The sequence below is a fragment of the Canis lupus genome, chromosome 23 (assembly GCF_003254725.2).
Source record: "Canis lupus dingo isolate Sandy chromosome 23, ASM325472v2, whole genome shotgun sequence".
NCBI lineage: Eukaryota > Metazoa > Chordata > Mammalia > Carnivora > Canidae > Canis > Canis lupus.
The window spans coordinates 41,859,202-41,876,461 of NC_064265.1; the positions used below are offsets into that span (position 1 = coordinate 41,859,202).

General features: G+C 34.2%; 1 long non-coding RNA gene across 1 annotated transcript in view; it reads left to right on the forward strand.

Moving 5' to 3' along the window:
• The window catches only part of LOC125753458 (uncharacterized), a 61,744-nt gene extending 46,053 nt beyond the window's left edge, over positions 1-15,691 (forward strand). Inside the window, exon 3 of the long non-coding RNA XR_007405353.1 lies at positions 15,311-15,691. This is a non-coding gene — a long non-coding RNA (uncharacterized LOC125753458). The remainder of the gene's footprint in view (positions 1-15,310) is intronic.
• The last annotated feature ends 1,569 nt before the right edge of the window (positions 15,692-17,260 follow it).

Consider the following 17,260-nt stretch of genomic DNA (forward strand, 5'->3'; position numbering starts at 1 on the left):
CACGTATTATATGTGTATAGCTTGATTATTTTTCACAAATTGAACACACTCATGAAAATAGCACCCTGAACATAATAATGGCTTTTTTTTGTGCTTCTTTATGCTCCCTTTGAGAAACAATTGTCCTAAACTCTCAAATTTCCTGACTTCTAACACCATATAGTTACTGCATTTACTTTCATTTTTTATTTTTATTTTTAAATTTTTTTTCCAAGACAAACTGTATCCAGCCTTTCTAAAGATACTTTTCATAAGCAGGCATGGTATTTCAGGCAGGACATGCGAAGACAATCATTAACAGTATACAACAACTTTCAAACTCCCTTCTTCAATGGGCTATGACAACCAGAAAGCCACCATAAACCCCATGAAGTCTTCATGTGATGCTCTGAACTGGGAAAGTTTAGAGTGAGGTGACAGTTCACTTTTGGCCTTGTTTAATAACTTTTCACAAACTTCCCCTGACTTTCAGGAAATAAAATAAAAATGGTAGAATTATCAGTCTGAAGATCCCACAAGCTACACAAGGAACTCTTTTGAGGGGATACCATCCCCATGGTGCCACTGCAAGGTCCAGATTGCTGGACATACTGGGAACCATTTTTTTTTGCGGGGGGGTCAGGTTCCAATAGGTCTCTGGGCTTAAGGGAGTCTATGTTGGAGGCAGAGAGGGAGAAGAGGATATAAAAAATGAATTTTAGTTTATCCACACCATAAGGTATCTGTGCCAAAGTGGCTAATGTGTGTCAGCAAGGAATGCCTCCTCCTTGGAACCAAGAGGAAGTTTCTCAAAGCTAGAAGAGAAAGGTGTTTCCACCCTCCCCAATGTATCAATCTGGCTTTAGAGATACTCTATTAATGACATCTGCCCTTCCCCCCAAACTACAATGGAGTGTTCTGTGTGCTAACATCGTAGCTTTTTTTTTTTTAAAAAAAAGTAAAACAAAATTCTGCATTTTTTAAAAAAAAAGATTTTTTTTTTATTTATGAGAGACAGAGAGAGAAAGGCAGAGACACAGGCAGAGGGAGAAGCAGGATCCATGTAGGGAGCCTGACACGAAACTCGATCCCAGGACTCCAGGATCACACCCTGGGCTGAAGGCAGCGCTAAACCGCTGAGCCATCCGGGCTGCCCCAAATTCTGCATTTTTATTTTACTTTATTATTTTATCTATTTATTTATGAAAGACACAGAGAACGGCAGAGACACAGGCAGAGGGAGAAGCAGGCTCCATGCAGGGAGCCCCATGTGGGACTTGATCCCAGGATCCCAAGATCACGCCCTGAGCCGAAGGCAGATGCTCAGCCATTGAGCTACCCAGGTGCCCCAAAATTCTGCATTTTAAAAAAAGATTTTATTTATTTACAAGAGGGTTGGGGGGGGGACAAGCAGAGGGAAAGAGACAAGCAGACTCTACACATGAGACTCATGACCTGAGCCAAAACCAACAAGAGTTTGACGCTTAACTAAGCCACCCAGCCATGCCCCCAAATTCTGCATTTTTATAAAACTTGATAAAAAAAAGAAAATTTCAAACTCTACAGTCACTAGAAGTACAGTTACCAGAAATGTACACTTCATTGGCTTCTCCTACTTTTGTTTGTATAAATGGAGTTATTCTTTTGTACTTGCCTTTGCTTGCTCACGTGTGTGAGATATAGACATTTTCAAGTCCATCAAGTCTCTTTTCAGTATGTTGCAATGTGGCCCTTGTCCCTCGTCACCAACACTGCTCTCATCAAGTCACACGTAATCCCACATTGCTCAATTCACTAGTCAAGCATCACCCTACCTGACCCACTGATCTCTCTTCTTTTGTACATGGTCTTCGTTTTCCTGCCAGAAAACTCGTCTTGCAGTTTTCCTCCTTCCTTCTGTCTCTCACTGTCTTTTTTCTGGTTCCTCCTCTTTTCAATTTTCCCTCAATGTTAACATGTCCCAGGGGTCATTTCTTGGTCTTCTTTTTCCTCTAACATCACTCATTTCCTTGTTGATTTCCTGGTTTTAAAAAACATCAGAGTGACGTAGACTCCCCAATTTATATCCCAGACCCAGATTTCATCCCTGAAATCCAGATTTGGAAAAGCAGTGATGTTCTCAACAGCTCTACTTGGATGCCGAACAGTTATGCTAAACCCAATAGCTACAAAATTGAATCCAAATCATATTCCCCACAATCTGATCCACTAAAACCTTTTCCATCTCATTTGCTAGCACCTTCATTCTTCTAGTTGCTGAAAGTCAAATACTTGGAATTATCCTTGAATCTTTTCCTCACAGCACATCCAATGTATCAGCAAATTTGTTCACTTTTTTTTTTTAAAAAAAAGGAACACAGACTATTTATTTTATTATTAGTTTTTAATTCTAGTACAGTGTATATTAGTTTCAGGTATACAATAGAGTGATTCAATAATTCTATCCATTACTCAGTGTTCACCACAATATATGTACTTTTAATCTCCTTCACCAATTTCACTCATCCCCTCATCTACCTCCCCTCTGGTAACCATCAGTTTGTTCTCTATAGTTGAGAGGCTGGTTTTTGGCTCATTTGTTTTGTCTCTTAAATTCCACATATGAGTGAAATCATATGGTATTTGTCTTTCTCTGACTTATTTCATTTAGTGTTATATCTTCTAGGTTCATCCATGTTGTCACAATGGGAGTAACATTCCATTGTGTGTGTGTTTATATATATATATATAAAATTATAATAATATATATAAAAATTTATATAATATATATAAAATTATATATATAATTATATAATTATATATATAATTTTCTTTATTCATTCATCTATCCATGGGTACTTATGCTGTTGCCATAATTTGGTTATTGTAAATAATGCTGCAATAAACACAGAAGTGCATTTATTCTTTCAAATTACTGTTTTTGTACTCTTTGAGTAAATACTCAGTAGCAGAACTATTGGATCATAAGGTAGTTCTATTTTTGATTTTTTGAGGAACCTCCACTTGTTCTTCACAGTGGCTGCATCAGTTTGCATTTCTACCAACAGTGCACAAGGCTTTCTCTTTTTCCACATCTTCACCAACACTTGTTGCTTCTCATGTTCTGGATTTTAGCCTTTCTGACAGCAGAGAGGTGACATTTCACTATAGTTTTGATTTGTATTTCCCTGATGATCAGTGATGTTGAACATTTTTCGTATCTGTGGGATATCTACATGTCCTCTTTGGAGAAATATCTTTTCATGTCTTCTGCCTATTTTTAAATTGAGTTATTTATTTATTTGGTACTGAGTTGTCGAAGTTTTTGTATGTTTTGGATATTAACCCTTTATCAGAGAAGGCATTTGCCAATATCTTCTCCCATTTAGTAGGTTGTCTCTTAGTTTTGTTGTTTGTTTCATTTGCTACGCAGAAGTTTTTTTATTTTGACAAAGTCCCAATATTTTTGCTTTTGTTTCCCTTGCCTCAGGAGACATATTTAGAAAAATGTTGCTATAGCCAATGTCAGAGAAATTACTGACTGTTTTTTCTTCTAGGATTTTCATGGATTCGGGTCTCATTTTTAGGTCTTTAATTGCTTTTGAGTTTTTGGTTTTGTGTGAGAAACGGGCCTAGTTTAACTTTTTTTTGCATGTATCTGTCCAGTTTTCACAAAACCATTTGTTGAAGAGACTGTCTTTTCCCCATTGCATATTCTTGCCTCCTTTGTCAAAAGGTTAATTGGCTTGAGTTTATTTCTGGGCTCTCTATTCTGTTCATTGATGTAGGTATGTACTTTTGTGTTACTATCATGCTGTTCTGATTTCTACAGCTTTGAAGATCTTGAAATCTGGAATTTTTAAAAAAGATTTTTAAAAAATTTATTTATTTATGAGAGACACACACACACAGAGGCAGAGACACAGGCTGAGGGAGAAGCAGGCTCCATGCAGGGAGCGTGATGTGGGACTCAATCCCAGGTCTCCAGGATCAGGCCCTGGGCTGAAGGCAGGCACTAAACCGCTGAGCCACTCAGGTGTCCCTTGAAATCTGGAATTGTGATGCCTCCAGTTTTGTTCTTCTTTTTAAAGATTGCTTGGCTATTTGGTTCTTATGTGATTTCATATGATTTTAGAATTATTTGTTTTAGTTCTGTGAAAAATGTTATTAGTTTTTTGACAGAGAGTGCATTAAATTTGTGGAATGCTTTGGGTAGTGTGGACATTGTAAGGTTCATTGCTGGTAATTAGTGTGTTCAGATTTTTTTTCATTTTTTTTTTTAAGATTTTACTTATTTATTTATGAGAGACACACAGAGAGAGGCAGAGACACAGGCAGAGGGAGAAGCAGGCTCCCTTCTGGAGCCCAGTGCAGAACTGGATCCTAGGACCCCGTGATCATGACCTGAGCCAAAGGTAGACACTCAACCACTGAGCCACCCAGGCACCCAGTGTGTTCAGATTTTCTATGTCTTCTTGATTCAGATTTATGAGATTATATGTTTTTGGGAATTTACCTATTTCTTTTGGCTTGTCCAATTTGTTGGCATATATTTTTTTCATAATTTTTCTATTATAATCTTTTCTACTCCTGTGGTGTTGGTTCTCCTGCTTCATTTCTGGTTTTAAGTCCTTTCTCTATGAGTCTCGCTAAAGATTTATCAATTTTGTTGATCTTTTTAAAGAACAAGCTCTTGGTTTCATTGATCTATTGATTATTGTAGTTTCTATTTTGTTTATTTTTGTTCTAATCTTTATTATTATTATTATTATTATTATTTTGTTCTACTGGTTTTGAGTTTTTTCTCTGTTGTTCTTTTTTCTAGCTCGCTTATGATGTTTATATTAAATTTTTCTTACTTCTTGAGGTAGGCCTATTTTGCTATAAATTTCCCTCTTTGAACCACTTTTGCTGCATCCCAAAGATTTTGGACCATTGTGTTTTTGTTTTCATTTGTCTCCAGGTATTTTTAAATTTCTTTGATTTCTTGGTTGACCCCTCAGTATTTAGTAGTATGCTATTAGGTGTATATAAGGTTGGGATTTTATAATCTTTCTATTGAATTGATTCTTAAGATTATAAAATGTCCAGTTAAATCTCCAATAATACTCTTTGCCTTAAAATCTTTTTCTGACATTTTATAGGCTATTCTTTTTTTTTTGGATGGGGGGGTTGTCAGTGTATACATGGTATATATTTTCAAATACTTTATACTTACCATTTCTGTAATTTTATACTTAAAGTGTGTCTCATAAGAAAAATATGTATTTTTCTTTTATAGGTGTGACAATTATAGACTTTTCTTGTGGGTATCTCCTCCATTTGCATCTTATGTAATTTCTTTTCTAATTGGGTTTAAATCTACCACTTACATTTTTTTAAATTGTTTTTTTACCCTTCCTGTCTCATTTTAAATGAAGCCTGTTTTTAAAAAATTATATAATTTCCCCCCTCCATGAATTCTATTTCCATTTCTTGGATAATGGAAGAACACTACAAAACTTTAACTCCATTTAACCTCTTCCTGCTTTTGAGATGTTATTTCATAAAATTGAATTATTTCAATATTTTATCCCCATGTGGAATTGTTAATATAGTTTGAAACAGTCAATGGTTACTTAGAGTTTCTCAAATATCTTTTCTGGTGTTCTTTTTTCCTTCCTACTTCTTTCTGGGTTGTCTTTCTTTCTGGGATAATATCTTTTCTACCTGAACAATTCCCATTAGTATTTCTTTTATTTCAGAATGCCTAGTAACAACCATTTCCAGTTTATTTTTGACTGAAAATATCTTTATGTTGTTTTTTTCTGAGTGTTGGTGAAGTATAACTTCTAATTTCACAATTATTTTCTTATAGCACTTGGGGATATTGCTATATTATTGTCTGGTTTCCATTTTTTTTTTCTATTGAAAAATTGGTTGTCATTATTTTGCTTTTTAAAAATCTATTCTTATGGCTTTTTCTTCCCTTTTATTTAATCTTCAGCATTTTTACTATAATACCCACGGGTGGCATTTCTTTGTAGTTATGTTTCTTGGTGGTTGCAGACATCTTGAATCTCAGGCATGATGTCTATTTTCACAATTGGGAAATTATGAGCCAGTTTTTTTTTTTTTTCAAATGTAACTTTGCCTAATTTTCTCTTTCCTCTTCTTTTGTGACTTTGGTTAAATATAATTCTATTTCTCATTTCCATATATGTGTTTTTCTTTTTTTCTTTCCAAATTTTCATCCTCTTTTCTTTCCATGCTTCATTGTACATATTTCCTACTGGTCTATCTCAAACATAGCTAATCTGTTATTAAGTCCATTCATGGAAATTTTACTATTGGTCTTTTTCTTTCAGTTTCATAATTTCAATTTAATATTTTTAATAGTAGTCTGTGTTGTGACAAAATTGGGCCTACGGCCCAAAGGCGGGAAGCAAGTCAAGAAAAGGGGGAGTTAATGTGCCTAACAGAACTGATTCTCTGCCACTGTTTCTTTTTTCCATTGAAGATGATAATCTCTATGTCTGGTGAAATGTGTTAACTAATACATTGAAGTGTTGCTTGATGCTACATGAGGGAGACATTAAAATAGCATTGAGTATTTTTAATCTACTCTCAGTCTTCTAACATTCAACATTGGGGTTGTATCACTACGGGCAATTACAAAAACTGCTTCTAACTGCCCAATTCTAAAGATAAGGCTGTCATTTCTGCTACTTTACCCAGACTAAATGACCTCAATTCAGAATACTCTGGTGTTCTTGTGACATTCCTAAGACTAGAGTTGTTCTTTTTTTAGAGTAAGATTTATTGAGGTATAATTTACATACAGCATAATTCACTCATTTTAGTGTATAGTTCTATGAGTTTTGACAAATGCACATCATTGTGTAACTGTCACTAAAATCAAGATATAGAGTAGCTCCATAACATAAAAAAAAAATCCTTGTGCTTATTTGTAGTCAGCTTTTTCTCCCACCTCCAGTTCCTGCAAAACATTGATCTATTTTTTTGTACCTATAGTTTTACCTTTTAGATAGTGTCATATAAATGGAATCTTATTTTATATAGCCTTTTTAAAAATATTTTATTTATCCATGAGAGAGAGAGACAGACAGACAGACAGAAAGAGGCAGAGGGAGAAGCAGGCTCCATGCAAGGAGCCAGACATGGGACTCGACCCCGGGTCTCCAGGATCACATCCTGGACTGAAGGCGGCGCTAAACCGCTGAGCCACCGGGGCTGCCCTTATATAGCCTTTTGAGTCTGGCTTCTTTCGTATAGCATAATGTGTTTGATATTCATCTATGTTGCTGGGGTATTAGTGGTTTGTTCATTTTAGCCTAGAGTTTAAATAGTGTAATCAGTAACTCTCTCTTATTCAAACTCTGTTAAAGCTGATTTATAAGTTGGGAGAATATAAATACCTACTTTCAAATCCCTAGGCATAATATCTGTCTGTTTCACTGAAAATTCACAAGGACAATAAAAATTTAGGAAAAGCAATAAATTAAACTAATTAAGCAAACCAAATTCGAAGGATCTAAATATGTTCATTCTATACCTTTTCAAGTTAAAAATAATGCCTTTATAGGTTTAGACTGGTGAGTGTACAATCTATAACAAGCATCTGAGTCTTCAGGAGTATTTGTATTCTCCACATGCTTTCAGGAAAAGTTTAGGTTATATGATAAAAAATTGAACATTTATCTGAGCAATTGTTACTCTAATAATATCAAAGAAATTACTCACCTTTCTCTACAAAGTATTGCCATCATTTTAGTCCTCAATAACCTGATTGAGGACTAAAGATTTAAGATTATACAATTTCAGTCATATGATAATATTTATTAAACTTGAATTTGACCTTACCTTTTAGTGTAACAAATAGTGTAGAGTTTCAACTGTAGTGCCATGCATGTATCTTTTTTCAATTGTGTTTTATTGATCCCATCATATCAAATATGTGATATTGAGGTACATTTCTTCCTGACTAATTGTGATTCAATGCATTAACCAGACTGTTTTTTTGCACATTATATTTGAACTGAAAAGATGCATTGTCTTATGTTTTAATGGAATTTCAGAATTTTTTAGTGCTTTCTGTGTTGTGGAATTAATTATGGGATTATAAAGTTGTTGTTGTTTTTTTTTTTTCTCCTCGGAAGTAAGATCTTATTTAAGTGTAGAACTCAAAAAGCTCAAGTAGAGAATGATAGGGTATTTTAAAAGGAAATCTATATATAAAAATTCTTCTACCACAATAAGACAGAAAAACAGAACCCTTTGAGTGATCCCATCCCACAGTAGTTATCACACCATTTTGCAAAAGCATCTTTCCCTTTCTGTCCCCTTGCTGACAAGCCTCGTGTATTGTATTTGTATGCAACTGAATGGCAGTTTATTGTGTCCCAGAGGACAGGGTATTAATGATCATTTGCTTCCTGCTGTGGGGCCTGTCATAATTTTGTAGGCAGAAGAGTGACAGAAGTAACGGCCAATCAGTATGCTAATACTGTCCGAGAATGGGTAGTTAGTCTATTTTAACCAAGGTTTTTTTTTTTCCAAATCCTTAGGTAATTTTCATTAAAAAATGCAATTTTTGATAGCATTGCAAATTGCTACATGGAGCCAGTTGAAGAAACCATATATTTCTTTTGTGTGGCAGTCAGACTTCTGTCTCAGCAGGTGCCTTCTAGGAAAAAAAAGAAAGACTTCTAATGTGAAAGCCCATTTTGGTCAGCAAGAATCAATCACTAAAACATTCAGCAATTTGTTATATCAATATCTTAACATGGACAATTCTATGCAGCATATGAAAATTAAATCTAGTCACTGACAAGTAAATAGAAGGCAGAACCTTAAAAAAAATTAGTTGAAAACCAAATGTAAAAGGTCCTGCAGATTTATATGGTGTGATGCCATTCATTTTTCTCTTTATTGTTCTATTTGTTTCTTCAATTTTCATGACATTTGGTTTTTTAAAGGAAAAGATATGCCTAAAGATGATGGCTTTCAATGATGGCATATAAATATTCAAATATTTTAGTAGCCATTTTATAACATGCAACCTATAGTGAATGTACTCTTGACTAGGAAAAAAAGAGTTTCTTAGGATGATTTCTGAGTGTTGGCACAGCACGTAAACACATGATTACAGAGAGGATTAGTGGATTAAGGTATAGACAGTTGGTGGCCTTAAGGCTACAGATAAAAAGAGCTCCACTTTCTCTCCATGAAATCACATTTTATTCTTACCCACATACAAACAATGCCAGCTATGTAAACTAATAAGCAGAATTACTTTGAGAACACTATATTCACTTAAATATGTTCATCATGGAAAAAAACCAATAATAAAAACAATAACAATTTCACATATACATATATCTGCATGAAATACAAGGTAATATCTCTTAACATCACAAATATGTTTGAGAAGCTCTGATTTACCCCTGGGGCTGGATAAAGAGTTCTTTTCTATATATTAAGATTTTGAGCTTAGTTATTTCAAAATACAAACTTATTAGACTATAGTGATGATCAATGCTATTGCCAGAAAAATATATTTAATATATTTTAATAAAAATTAAGTAGATATTGTATCAAATGCAATTTTACTTTTTGGAAAACAGAGAAACCTTGTTTGCTGCCTGCTGGTTTTTTTATATATGCAAATCTTTATACATTACAGAACAACCTAGCTGCCTTCTACAATCCCATAAACGTTTTGCTGTTTTATGAGATGTTTGTAATAAATGTGATTGATGATTTTTTTCACAATTGCCTATTAGAAATACACTATTTTGTGATTAAATACTTAGAGATAACTCAATTCCAAGTCATGAGATTACAAGCTATGAATTGACATGGATGCCAAAATACATGTTTAATCTACTATTTAAATTTACTTGTATATTTATTTTGGATAGCAATTTTTTTTAGTTCACAGGGATTTTTGCATTTCAATCAATTGCAAACCTATCTTAAAAAATAGTGTGGCTTGGGGCAGGGAAATAGCTTTAAGCTGCACACACATATAGTCACAAGGGTGAATAGCTATAATTATATTGGAGTGCATCCAAGAAATCAGCTATTCTGTTTACACTTACTGCCTCTTCAAATTTATGTGCACCTCAAGCAAACAAACTGTAAATTGATTTTAATACTAAAAACTGTTGACCTTGGTATTACAGTTTATTGACTATTTTTCATGTTGTTATCTTCCAAAAATCTAAAATTTAAATAAACATCGATAATAATTTATTATAATTTCAAACTGTCGCTTTCCTCCTTAAGATTTAAAAAGCCCATTGGCTTAATGTGGTAAAAGTCAACTCATGAAAATGTGAAAATGTGAAAATGTAAAAGTGAAGTCTTGTTCTAAAGTCCTTTAAAATTAGAGTGCTCTCCTGTAGGCTGCAATTAGAACAGACTGCTGAGGAGATCTGTTGAGTTAGCTTGGAAACAGAGTTGGGCCCCTGCCCAAGCAGTCCACTCTAGGTTGGACTTAAAAGAGAATGAAAAAAGATGGAATTGGAACTATTCTTGTTTTAGGTGATGGAGAAAGAAATGTCATATTTATCCAAGTATTTGCCTAAGTCTCATCTTACCATTTAGGTCTATGAAGTATTTCAAAATTTTTTATCCCTTTAATTTACCATGAAAAAGACACATTATTCTGGACCATGGTTAGCAGCAACTTTTGAATTTTCCTTTGGATTATACTCTTGAATTTCATACATTTGGCATAATAAGGCAGGGCCTAAAACTGTCTTCCATCTTTGGGTTGTGATCCAATACAGAAATCAAACTGGAAGCCTGAGGAAAGGAAGCACAGGGCAAGAAACAAGCCAGATGATGGTCTATGCAGAAAGACTTCTGTGGCTGATCATAATTCATCTTTCAACAGGTGTGGGCACTGAGTTTGGACTCCATAGCCATAATTAGCAATATTTTTTCCAATTTTATTAAGATATAATTGACATATAATGTAGTTTAAGTTTAAAGTATACAATGTGATGACTTGATACACATATACAGAAAAGTATTTATTACTATAAGGTTAGTTAACACATCCTCAGCCTCATGTAATTACCATTTTGTTATTCTTGTTGTTATAGTGAGAACATGAAATCTTTACTTTCATAGCAACTTTCATGCATACAATGCAGTATAGCAGTAATAAATTTTACTTCCTCATGGATCAGCTGTTTTGCATAAATCTTCTTTTGAGTTATTAAGCAGGAATATCAGTAGCAACAGCAGATATTTGCAAAAGATTTTGTGTTAGGTACGTTTCTATTTCTTTTTAAGTAACAGAAAATTATGCCTTTTGTTTCTGTCTTTACTAAGAGGATGCCTGCCCTTATACAGTATCATAGAAGAAGAGCTACTGGTCAGTTAAGACATCCTTTGCTCACCATAATAATTTATTTAGGATAATATAATGCTAAGGGCATCAACTCTGCTTGGAATTGAAGCCTCTTCAGCCATTAACTAGATGAGTGACTAGGGCAAATTACCTAACCTCTTTAGGCATCAGTATCGTCATTTGTGATTAAATAAAATAGAATCTACATTATAGGATTATTTTTAAGATTAAAGTAGCAAGGCATATCCAGAATTTAAAACAATATGTCTTACATATTATGTGCCATGTAAGCATTTTCTATTAACAGTACTATAATCCATTTATTCAGTCACTCATTTAGTTGCTGAATCTATCCAACCTTTGACTGTATTCTTAATGAATTCATTCTGGCACCAAACTAAGCACTGTGGAGGATTCTTTTTTTTTTTTTTAAATTTAAATTCATTTTGCCCACATATAGTATAACCCCAATGCTCATCACATTACATGCCCTCCTTAATGCCCATCACCCAGTTACTCCATCCCCCCATCCATTTCCCCTTCTGCAACCATTTGTTTTCCAGAATGATAACTCTCTCATGGTTTGTCTTCCTCTCTAAATTTTCCCCAGTTTCCCCTCCCTTCCTAATGGACCTTTTCACTATTTCTTATATTCAACATATGAATGAAACCATAAAATTGTCATTCTCCAATTGACTTATTTCACTCAGCATAATACCCTCTAGTTCCACCCACATCGACATAAACGGTAGGCATTCATCCTTTCTGATGGCTGAGTAATATTCCATTCCAATACATATATTCCATACACACACACACACACACACACACACACATCGCATATTTTTTATCCATCCATCTTTTGACTCCTTCCACAGTTTGGTTATTGCGTACATTGCTGCTATGAATATTAGGGTGCAGGTGTCCCATAATTTCATTACATCTACATCTTTGGAGCAAATACCCAGTAGTATAATTGCTGGGTCATAGGGTAGCTCTATTTCTAATTTCTTGAGGAACCTCCACACTGTTCTCCAGAGGATCGCTACCAGCTTGCATTCCTACCAACAGTGTAAGAGGGTTCCTCTTTCTCCACTTCCTTGCCAACATTTATTGTTTCCTATCTTGTTAATTTTAACCATTCTCATTGGTGTAAGGTAGTGGTATCTCATTATGGTTTTGATTTGTATTTATTTAATAACAATTGGTGTGAAACATTTTTTCTGTGTCTGTTGGCCATGTGTATGTCTTCTTTGGAGATGTCTGTTCATATTTTCTGCCCATTTATCGAGTGGATTGTTTTGGGGGTGTTGAGTTTGAGAAGTTCTTTATAGATCTTGGTTATTAGCCCTTCATCTTATGTCATTTGTAAATATCTTCTCCTATTCTGTAAGGTGCCTTTTAGTTTTGTTGACTGCTTTCTTTGCTGTGCAGAAGCTTCTTATCTCAATTAAGTCCCAGTATTTCATTTTTCCTTTTGTTTCCCTTGACTTTATAGATGTGTCTTGCAAGAAGTTGCTAGACCAAGTTCAAAAAGCTTGTTGCCTGTGTTCTCCTCTAGGATTTTGATGGATTTCTGTCATACATTTAGATCTTGCACCCATTTTGAGTTTATCTTTGTATATGATGTAGAGAATGGTCTAGTTTCATTCTTCTGGATGTGGCTGTTCAATTTTCCCAACAGCATTTATTGAAGAGACTGCCCTTTCTTCTATTGGATATTCTTTCCTACTTTGTCAAAGATAGTTGGCCATAGAGTTGAGGGTCTCTATTTTGGTTCCATTGATCTACGTGTCTGTTTTTGTGCCAGTACCATACTGTCTTGATGATCATAGCTTTGTAATATAGCTTGAAGTCAGGCATTGGGATGCCCCCAGCTTTGGTTTTCTCTTTCAACATTCCTCTGGCTGTTTAGGATCTTTTCTGGTTCCATAAAAATCTTAGGGTTATTTGTACCACTCTGTGAAGAAAGTCCATGGTATTTTTATAGGGATTGCATTGAACGTGTAAATTGTTCTGGGTAGCATAGATTTTAACAATATTTATTCTTCCAATCCAAAGCATGAAATGTTTTTTCATCTCTTTCCATCTTTCTTGATTTCTTTCATAAGTGTTCTGTAGTTTTTAGAATACAGATCCTTTACCTCTTTGGTTAGGTTTATTCCTAGGTATATCACTGCAGAAGATTCTGCAATGTATATACAGAATGGTTTATGTTACTGAAGAATCAATTGTCTAGTAGGAGAATTAATACAGATGCCAATATGTAACATGTGATTAAAAGTGGTAGGTACTTAATATTGTGAGTGTTTAGAGGAATGAAAATATATTTTTTAAAGATATTATTTATTTAGTCATGAGAGACACACAGAGAGAAACAGAGACATAGGCAGAGGGAGAAGCAGGCTCCATGTGGGAACCTGATATGCAGAACTTGATCCCAGGACCTGGGGAGCACGACCTGAGCCAAAGGCAGATGCTCAACCACTGAGCCACCCAGGTATCCCTATAGGGATGAAAATAAACTACAGTGTATTGTATTATAATGTCAGGCACTATGCTAGGCACTTTAATATATTACCTTATTAATCCAGATCCCAGATGGGATGAAAAAGATTTTGTGCAGTAAATGATGATTAATGAGTCAAAAAGAACTGGTTGGATTTGAATTTTAAGAGAAAGGAGGAAATAATTACATTTGGGAGAAGGGTGAATACACTGTAGCACATAGGCTAGGACAGGGAATAGACCAAACAGTTCTGTTTGGTAAGAAGAGAATTTGCAAGGAAAGGAGTAGCTGCTGTGCCACCCAGGGGGTAACAGAATAATGTAATAGAGACATACCAATGTATCAACAGTGTAAGTTAGATTAACATAATAGAAAATGTGATAGTAAATAACCCAAATATGATAATATAGATATTTTTATTCAAGGTGTTTGATTATAAATATTTTCTGCCAGACTAGGTGTTGGGAAGGCCATTAATAACTTTATAATTTTTATAAAAGTCTGACTTAAAACAATTTGTTTGACTCTTGTTGGAGGACAAGTCTCCATGAACACTTCATATTTATGCCTGGGTCCTCTGAACAAAGACATTTATGGCTAATTTAAGAATATTCAAACAAGAGATAGTCCAGGATAGTAAAGGTTAGAGACATCTGTCTTCCCAGACATGGTCCAGGACAGTAAAGATAGAGACATCCCATCCCTATCCAGAAAATATTTGCTTATATTAAAGTGAAGATGAGAGTCATCCTTTTCTAGGAGGGGGGATTGGGAAAATCATTAGCAGCCCTATATATGATCATTTTTTAAATTTCAGGGTTCCTCTTCTGTAATGTATCCCATTGCATGTGTAAGTACTATCTGGCCCCTAATACACTGTCCATTGGGGATTGGAGCTTGGGCCTTGGGGCTTGGGAAATGGATGCAAAATGTTGCTCTGGCTGCTGCTTTTGCTTTCAGTAATAAACTATTTTTGTCTCTGACCTATAAGTATATAAAACATATAAAATATGTTTTCTGTATATGAAATATTTTATCTTGCCATACATTTCTTCTATTATCTATCATCTATCTATCTATCTATCTATCTATCTATCTATCTATCTATCTATCATATATCTACTATGTATATACACACATGGATAAACATGTATATAGTATAATATATAGGCAAGTACTACATATATATGTAAGAAAATAACCTGTTAGCTTATAAGTAGGGTACATTTTCAGACTCTTCATAGTTTCTGACTATAGTAGTTCTTGTGACAGAGACTATGTTACATATTGTCTCAATTTATCTCCTTCCCTCCCCAGAACTCAGATATCTATGTTTTCTATTCCCTTACATATAGATGTGGCCAGGTAGTGGAGTATTACCAGCAGAAGATATAGCAGAAATGCTATACCATTTCTGGATTAAGAAAGTTAAGAACAGACAGATCTTATCTTTGCACTTTCTCTTTTCCTTCCTTCAGACACTGGAAACTTTGTTGAAAATGGAAGCATCTCAAGATGAAAGGAACCTGTGTCCTAACTGACCCCGTGGAGGGATCATACCCCCTCTGACAAACATACTGGACTGCCTACGATATGATCAAGCAGTAAGTGTCAAGCTGCAAGAATCTTCAAATTGTTTCTTATAGAAGTTAAACTCCTCTGACTTTAAAGATCTGATTTTTAGTTACACCGGAGTGGCTTAGCAGTGGAGCATCTGCCTTAGGCCCAGGGCGTGATCCTGGAGACCTGGGATCGAGTCCCACGTTGGGCTCCCTGCATGGAGCCTGCTTCTCCCTCTGCCTGTGTATCTGCCTCTTTCTCTCTCTCTGTTTCTCATGAATGAATGAATGAATGAATGAATGAATGAATGAATGAATAAATAAATAAAACTTTAAAAAAATAAAATAAAGATCTGATTTTTGAAAATCTCTTTGGTTTCCTTTGCAGAACACTAGAAAAAAAGTTCATTATTCTGTCAACTGGTAAGTAAAGAGGAAGGGTCACACATACATATATTACTTTCATGTACTAAGTGTACCTTAGGGTAATTAAATAGTTAATGAAGAAAATTTTCTCCTTTTATTTTTTTAAAAGATTTTATTTATCTATTTATTTGACAGAGAGAGAGAGAGAGCACAAGCAGGGGGAATGGCAGGCAGAGAAGGAGAAGGAGACACCCTGCTGAGCAAGGAGCCAGGTACAGAACTAGATCCCAAGACCCTGGGATAATTACCTGAGCCAAAGGCAGATGCTTAACAAACTGAGCCACCCAGGTACCCCAAAAAGTTCTACTTTTTGATGCAATTCACTAATGATAAATTTAGAAAATTTAATATTAATAAATTATAGTTAATATTTTAGGAATATTATAACACATTTAAAAATAGTCCTTATGCTTAGCAATTAACATTGAAGTATTCATGGATGCATAAAACAGCTTCTTTTAGTGAGCTAATTTTCCTATAAACTATAAATATAAAACAAGAGTTCATCCAATTCAAAAGGTATATAAAAAGCAAAACTGAAGAATTTCTTAAAATGAAATTTAGGAAACCATGACAAATAAGAATTTGAGATAGATCAGAAAGACTACATTAATACGATTTTAAAAATTAAATGCATTTAACACACAAATGGAAAATTTAGAGAAATAAAAACAAACAAATACAAAATGAAGGACAAGGAAGGGATTAATAAAGGCAAAAGCAAAAGTTTTAAAATTAGACAACAGGTAAAATATAGAACTAATAAATTCACACTAGTTACTTGTAGTAACTGAAAAGATAAATAAACTATTTGTTAACCCAAATAAAGATAGAACAAGTGGAAAAGCACAATTAAATAAAATTAGAGAGAGGGCTAATAGCCATGAAAACAGGAAACTGAAAAAAACCCATGAGTCAACTTTGCCCCTCGTATCGAATATATCTAAAAAAACTTACACACACAGCATATGTTATATAAATATATATTTCTTTGAAAATGCAATGTATTCCATATTAAGAAATATATTGTTAAAAAAGAAAATTATAAATTACAAAACTTACCTAGGGAGAAAATAAAACTTAGTTACAGAAATTACCTATGAAAAGTTTAGAAGAACAATTAAAGATTCTCAATTTAAAAAATTAAAATTACCAAGACTGTATGATATTAGATATGATGGAAATCTCCCCAATTCATTTAATAAAGCCATTATTACCTTTATACTGATAATTTAATACATAGTTAAAAAACAAAAACTATAGACTAATCTCAATGTATGCACAAAAATTCTGAAAAAACTTCTGGGAAATCAAGACTAAGTGTAATAAGACAAATATACATTGCACACATTAGTATTTATATCAGGGAATGCAAAAACCTTTAAATATTACTCAGCCATAAAAAAAAGAATGAAATCTTGCCATTTGCAACGTCGTAGATAG